Genomic DNA, 8,006 nt, shown 5'->3' with positions numbered 1-8,006 from the left:
TAGAAATATAAGGGAGGAAGAGTTACTTGGTATCTACTATTTTCTTTTACATTTATTCCTTTCCTTTCCCTCACTTTTCTACCCTTTCCTTTCCTTTTTTTAATTTTAGATTTTTGCCACAAGACAGAGAGACAGACAGAGGAAAAGTAAGAAATCACCCCCCCACCACCACCACCAGCGCAGACAGCCACGCCACAATCCTTTCTCCATTCTCTTCTTGGGACTTTGGATGTGCATGCACACATGCCCAGTGTGATTCTCAAGGTGCGGGTTTTGAATTGTTCACTATGTGGTAATCTAGCACCTAACCACCTAGACGCCTGCTAGCCCCCTTTTAAGTTTAATTTTTGTTTCAACGCTTAGGATCTTAGTCCTCTTATCTGATGGACAATTCAGTTTTTTTTTTTTAATTTATTTTATTGGAGGTTTTTGCTATAGGGCATGTGTGCTTGCCAGACAGACAGAGAGAGACAGAGAGACAGAAAGTGAGAAATCACCCCCCAGGGAGGATGGCCACGCCGCAATCCCTTCTCCTCCATTCTCCTCTCGGGATTTTGGGCACGCACGCACACGTGCCTGGCATGAGTTTAAGCCACAGGGTCCGGGACTCGAACTGCGGTCGACTACGTGGGAGTCCAGCGACATAGCCATTATGCAACTGCTGGTCCCCCACAATTCAGTTTTTGAAATCATTCTTTCATGACCTCTTTGTCTTCTGCTTCCACATCCCTCTCCAACCCCCTCAGTTTCTCACTCTTCCTCCCTGCAACTCAAACATCAAGTTAGACCTCAGAAGAGCATTAAGTCTGAGAACGTGGAACTCGAGCACATAGAGTTACACTTTGTTATCCCTGATGGAAAAATGACAGCTTTGCCATCTTTAATCCCATAGTCAAATATTTCTTTCTGGCCTCTTAAATAAGCTAAGTTGGTTTCAAATAATATGCAAAATAGTTGATGAATTTGTTGGAACAATTTCACAAATCCTTGAATGATTTTCTCCCCAGGGTTGGACACACATTTTAGGCAGCTTAAGGCTGTTAAATAAACCTGCTTTGTCACTTTTTTTTTTTCCTTCCTGTAATTATGCTTCCAGCAACAGAGATACAATGTGGACTCCAAGGCCTTTTGTCGGCCACACAAGACTCTTCTATGCAAAATGGCAAGCGGCCGCTCTAACCGTAACTATGATGTGCCTGTATCACTGCAGGCACTATCAGCCAATGCCCTCCAACTCCCTCTTCACTGCAGGGGAGCTACACTGATGGAAAACTTTCAAGGAAATCGAAGCATTCTGTTTTAACATTAAATCCCACGTAGACTTTTTCCTACACCTAAAAACAGAGGACTCCTCTCATCTTTTTTTTTTTTTGCTATAGGGCTCGTGCACTCACCAGAAAGACAGAGAGACAGAGACGGAGATAGAAAGGGAGAAATCACCCTCCCCCGGGGGGATGGCCATGCCGCAATCCCTTCTCCTCCATTCTCCTCTTGGGATCTTGGGCACGCACACACACGTGCCCAGCATGAGTTTAAGCCACCCAGTCCAAGACTCGAACCGCGGTCAACAACACTGGAGTCCAGCGACATAGCCATTATGCTAACTGCTGGTCCCTGAGAACTCCTCTCACTTAAACTTCAACCTTAAAATGATCCAGAAAGAATGTGAAGGAGAACTAGTTATGGGACTAGTTAAGTGTGAACTATAAAAATTAAACCCAAAATGTAAAATTAAAAACAAGTACGAGGGGGGCCAGTACGTGGCATGGTCGTTAAGCCACTGGACTCCCACATGGCTGATTACAGTTTGAGTCCCAGGCCTGGTGGCTTGCTTTCTCACTTTCACTCTCTCACTCTTTCTCTCACTGGTCAAATTTAAATAATAATAATAATAAATAAAATTAAGTAAATCATTCTTTAAAAAAAAAAAAATAAGGACATGGACCAGCCAATGGTGTAATGGTTAAAGACAGCTGGATCCCACACGGTCAACAGCGAAGTTCAAGTCCCAGAGCAGCGGCTTGAAAAGCACACCAATTGTGTGTGCGTGTGTGCCCAAGGTCATGAGAGGAGAATGGAGGAGAAGGGACTGTGGAGTAGCCATCTTCCCTGGGGACTGACTTCTCTCTCTCTCTCTCTCTCTTTCTCTCTGTCTTGAGTGCATGCAGCCTATAGCAAAACTAAAAAATAAATAAATTAATAAAGGACAAAAGTATAGACTAGTCAATTAACTGGAGGTAATATGTGTGTGTGTGTGTGTGTGTGTGTGTATACATATATTTTTTTTTCTTTCTATTTTCTTCATATGAAAGATTAGAGGACCTGAGAATGTTTATAAGAATTGGTTAAGGGTAACAAGGGAATCTCAGTGTCCTTGAATAGCTATAGTACTACAGCGGAAAGTAAGAAACACATTTGTTGTATGTGACCCTAAGGAGAAGAATCAGGCCCAATAATAACTAGACAAGATTTTGAAAATGCTGACTCTTAGAAAGCAGATCATAATAATCAGAATAGCCCAATGATAAAATGAAGCATCCTAGTGGAAGACAAGGTGGAGTTTAAAACCTCTAAGTCAGTTCACACACAGGCTAAAAGAACACCAGAAAATTCAACTACTGAATCTTATTCTTTCTTACATGGCTCTACTGGTTTGAGGGAGAAAGAACTGAATCAGGAGTTGGGAATCCTTGTTCTGTCACCTAATTTCTATATGATATTGAGGAAATCCACCAACCCATTTGGAATTCAGTTTTCTTATCTTCAAAACAAAAGATTTAAGAATGCTTATCTCTATAGTCCTTTTAACGCTCATAACATCTTATTATTATTTCTTTACTTGTTTTCCTGCTATTTACTCAAGAATTGATGAAGTACTAGGAAGTCATATACATATAACCCCAGTATACTATTTGGATGTGCATTTCTCAAATTTCATCCTCTCCATACAGAACATAATAAAAGCAGTACCCTTATGCACTCTTGTAACTGGAGTGCTTAAGGATTTCGGTCAACCTGTTTCCTGAAAATCGAACAGCTAAATTTGTTCCAGGAGAGGTTGTAAGCAATACAGAAGGTAAAAACTGTGTTATAGTAAGGTAGGATCAGAGCCTACTTGTTTTATTGGTGATACATTCTGTTGTGTGTTGTTCAAAGTAAAATAGAGAGCCATGAAAAAGATTCAAACTCTACTCAGCTTTTACAGAAAGCAAGGGTTCAATGAAGCAGAGTAGTATATTTTTATCCCCTAAGATTAAGGAGTCCACAAGAATAGACACTAGCAAATTCTCTTACACCACATTAAAAACTCAACTATTGCTCTATGCCCATTCTTAAATTCTCAGATCCATCTTATTCTTTGCATTATATATATATATATATATATATATATATATATATACTTGCATCAATCATTCAGAAAACATTTCATTGAAAGATGTTATGATAAGATTAGAAAGATGGACTGATTGGTTCAATTTAAAGGAAGACTATGTGTGGCTTCATAATCTACCCTGGGGAAAGTAAGAATTGGAATCACTAGAGTCACAAGCAATCCATCTGTCTGATGAAATCCATATGACATTTAATGGGAAAGGTGTACTTGTTTATATCTCCTATTTTTAAATCACCAAAAGGCATAGCTTTAAAACAGGGTTATTGAGGAAAGTATCAGCACGCCAAAGGCCATGGAATGATGCCAAGACAGAAGTATTACATTAGAAACCAAATACTAAATAAACTGCACACACACACACAGAGAGAGAGAGAGAGAGAAAGAGAGAGAGAGAGACAGAGAAAGAGAAAGACACAGAGAGAGAAAGAGAGAGAGATAAAGAGAGAGAGAGAGGGGAACAGGAGGTTGTAGCAGAGAGAAAGGACACACTTATCATGGAGATGCCTTAAGAAAACCTCATAGAGGCCAGAGGGTGGTGTGATGGTAAAACAGGAGGCTTTGTGAGGCAATTGCACATGGAAAGGTTCCTTCTTCAAGTCTGGACACCTGCCTAAATATGCCAGACACATGAGTACCTGTGATCTGGCTGAAAGCTTGGGATAGATTGTGGCATCAAGATCCTATCAGGGGTACACACATTATCTTGCCCTGTCTCTCTTTCTCTATCTGCCTCTCTTGATCATGGAAAAAATAGATGCAATAAACATTAAAAAATAAATATTATAGAAAAAGAACTAAATAATATTTTCAATTCTAGTTCTTTATCAAAGATATTTTTCAAAATCTTAGAACAAGCACTTATTTTAAGATACATCCTTCATAATTGTTTTTGTACCCCTTGTATCTAAGTTAATACCCTCAATAAAAGGAAAATATTCTGCATACAACAATCTTGACAATTTAATCCAATGTTTTATGCAAATGGTACAAACTCAGTTTCATTGTTGTCTTCTGGACAATGGACAATTCATTTTCTCTTTTCTGAAAAAATTTATGCTGTACCATTTTTAGGTGTTGCCCTAGGAGCTGCGGTAGACTCAAAGATGAGATGAATATGTTCTCCAGCCTCAAGTAATTTATCCTCAAGCTGGGAAGATAAATGCAAAATATAAATTTTTAAAATATGACAAAAGCTGCAAGAGAGGGATAACATATTGTTGAAGTTTAAGGTATAGAGAAATAAATTCCACTGGACCAAATCAGGAAGCTCTTTATGAGAAAGGGAACATATGACCTCTGTGTGAGACATTTCCAATGCAGATAGCATGTGGAATGGTATAAAGATGGAAAGGACCGGATGCATGCCTTCTTGTTAGAAGAAATAGAAGAAAAAATAAAGGGAGAAATAGAGGAAAAGTCATAATCTACCATAAATACCAGGAAAATAAATTTGATTTTTATTTTGTTGACTCTAGAAAACACTTGAACATGCTCATTATGGTTAGGAGTTGGGAACTGTTAAATAGGATGCAGGTCTAAAGAAATCTAAGGCCTTCAGTACAAAGACAGGACATAAAATTTTTTAGGGAGTGTTGGTATAATTCACTATGATAAAATTCAGTATCTTTTGTTAGGCCCTTGGGGTAGCCTGGAAAGATTAATCATGAAGATTATTTTATAAGCAGAATTTGAGTGAAAGCAAAATAGACACTCACATACTCACACACATGCATATGCACATATGCATAAACATATATACAAAAAATAATCAGTCAAAAATAAATACAGATAATCTAACTTCAAGAGTACCCCCTCACAACATCTGTGTAGAGTTACATACTTCTTTATTCCCCTATTTTTCACCATATACAAAAGCCAATCCAAAATGGATAAAAAAACCTAACTATAAGATCCAAAACTATGAAAATACTAAAAGAAAACACAGGGGAAATGCTACTGGGGAAAGATTTTTTTTTTTTTGATTAAGACCTTGAAGGTATGGGTAATAATAACAAACTAAACAACTGGGACTATATCAAACTAGAAAGTATTGCCAAGGAAAGAAAACAATCAACAGAGTGCAGAGACAACCTACAAAATGGGAGAAAATATTTGCAAATTATTCGTCCAAGAAGGGATAAATATTAAGAATGTTTAAGAAATTCAAATATTACAAAAAAAAAAAAACCTCCAAAACCAGATAATCTGATTAAAAAGTGGGCAAATGATTTAAAAATATTTCTCAAGACATACAAGTGGCCAAGAATTATCTAAAAAAAAAAAAATACTCAATGTCAATAAACAGCAGAGAGAAATGAAAATCAAAACCACAATAAGGTATCATCTCACCCCAGTTAGAATAGCTATTATAATAAACACAAAAAATAACACATGCTGATGAGGATGTGGAGAAAAGGAACTCTTGTAGAGTGTTGTACAGCCACTATGAAAAACACTATGGAGTTTCCTCAAAAAGTTAAAAGTAGAACTACCTTATGATTCAGTATTTCTATACTGGATATATATATCCAAAAGAAAGAAAATTAGTATGTCAAAGACATATCTGTGATCTCATATTTACTGCAGACCAATTTACAATAGTCAAGATATGGAACCAACTGAAATGTCCATCAATGGACCAATGATAAAAATAAATGTTATACACACACACACACACACATGCACACATGCACACGCACACACACCCTTCAGCTACTAAAAGGAATGAAAAGTTGGCATTCATAACAACATGGATAAGTCTAGAGGATGTAGAGGATGTTATGTTAAGTAAAAGAAGCTCGAAACAGAAAGAGAAATATTACGTTCTTTACTCATATGTGGAAGCTAAAAAAATTAGTGACATTGAAAGAAAAAGTAGAATAGTAATTACGAGAGATTGGGGAGGCTGGGATAAGGGTAAGGGGACAGTTGATAGGGAGATGTTGATTAATGGACACAAAATTACAATTATGTAAGAGAAATAAGCCCTAATACTCTATAGCACAGTAGTGTGACTATATTTACAATAATTCATCGCATATTTTAAGATAGCTAGAAAAGAGGGTTTTTAAATCTTACCAATAAAAATGTTATGACAGGGGATCCGCAGGTGGCATGGTGGTTAAGGCACTGGACACTCCCACATGACCGACCATGGTTTAAGTCCCAGACCTGGTGGCCTCCTTTCTCACTCTCTCTTTCTCTCTGTGTGTCTCTCTTTCTGATCAAATTAAAAATAATTAAATGAATAAGTAAAATAAAATAATTATTAAAAAATGACAAGTGTTTGAGGTGATAAATATATAAATTACCCTATTTTGTCATTACATATTTTATTCATGCACTGAAAAAAATTATACCATCTCCTATAAACATGCACAATTATTGTGTAAATTTAATTTTTTAAAAACAAAGAGACTCCACATTTGCATAGAGTATTACTAGTTAAAAATATTGTTATCTCAGCATCCAAACAACATGCATTCAACAGCCATTTCATGAAATTCTATCAGCTTAATAGGTTTATTTTATACCAACTATGTATGGGCAGAAAGCAAGCAAAATAAAATCTCTTGGTGGCTGGGTTTTTATTATATAACATATCCAATATTAGAAATATTTTTAATGTTCAAGAAGCTTTGCAGGACACACTACTCAATTAGACCCTCAAAAGTATAATATAAAACTGTCAATCAACTTAAGCCTTCATCCCCATTTCTTCTGTCTCATGAACAAGAGGTGGCTGAAAAAAAATGTCTAGCTAACTCTCTTTTGTAGCCAATGTGCAATTGGCCACGAGATTAGGATGACTGAGATAAATAATACAGATTAGAAGGTTCTCCACTTGACAAAGTGAGCTCCTTACAGGTCTACCTGCACCTCATTCTACCTTTCTGATGGGGAATCGCCTCTCTGAATGAATCTCAGGACCTGAAGTGGAAACAGCAGTGTGCTTTCAAGGCTGGCTGCTTCTCTGTTGAGATTTTAAGACAGAATACTAAAGATAAGCAGCTTGTTAAAGATAAAAAGGTTATTAGTCTCTAGATAAAACATCTTATCTTCAACACCTTCTCCCACTTCAATAGGGAGGCTCTGTCAATTCAATGACAAAAATCTTGATGGAAATCAGTCAATTATCCATCTGCTGGTGTACTAAAAGTGCAAATGAATATAATATAAATGTAAATAAAAAGAAACTAGCATTATTCACTTTATATTAACTATTAAAATATCATTACTGTTAGTCGTTTCATTAATACAAGTTTTTCTTTTAGTAAAGCACAATCTCTTGTTTCAGCGGGAAGTAGATTTTCAGCTTTCTCATCGATGTGTGTTATACAATGACTGTGAAAGTTTAAAGGCATTTACTCCCTCATGCAGGGGACTGCTCTTACTTATTTTCTGACCTACTGGTAAACGAATTCTAAAATCCTGCTTTAGTTATATTTTTTAAGAACACATCATTTCTTTTGGTCAAAGCTATATTTTCATTTTATTTGGATAACAGCTAAACATAGTACTTTCTTCTCCAAAAAAATATTCCATGTCAGAGCTATAAAAGAATATATAAAAGGTTCTAAATTTTTCAGTTGTTCACCCAAGAGTTTTGAAA

The sequence above is a fragment of the Tupaia chinensis genome, unplaced genomic scaffold (genome assembly GCF_000334495.1).
Source record: "Tupaia chinensis unplaced genomic scaffold, TupChi_1.0 Scaffold000312_1, whole genome shotgun sequence".
Lineage (NCBI taxonomy): Eukaryota > Metazoa > Chordata > Mammalia > Scandentia > Tupaiidae > Tupaia > Tupaia belangeri.
This window is presented reverse-complemented; position numbering follows the sequence as displayed.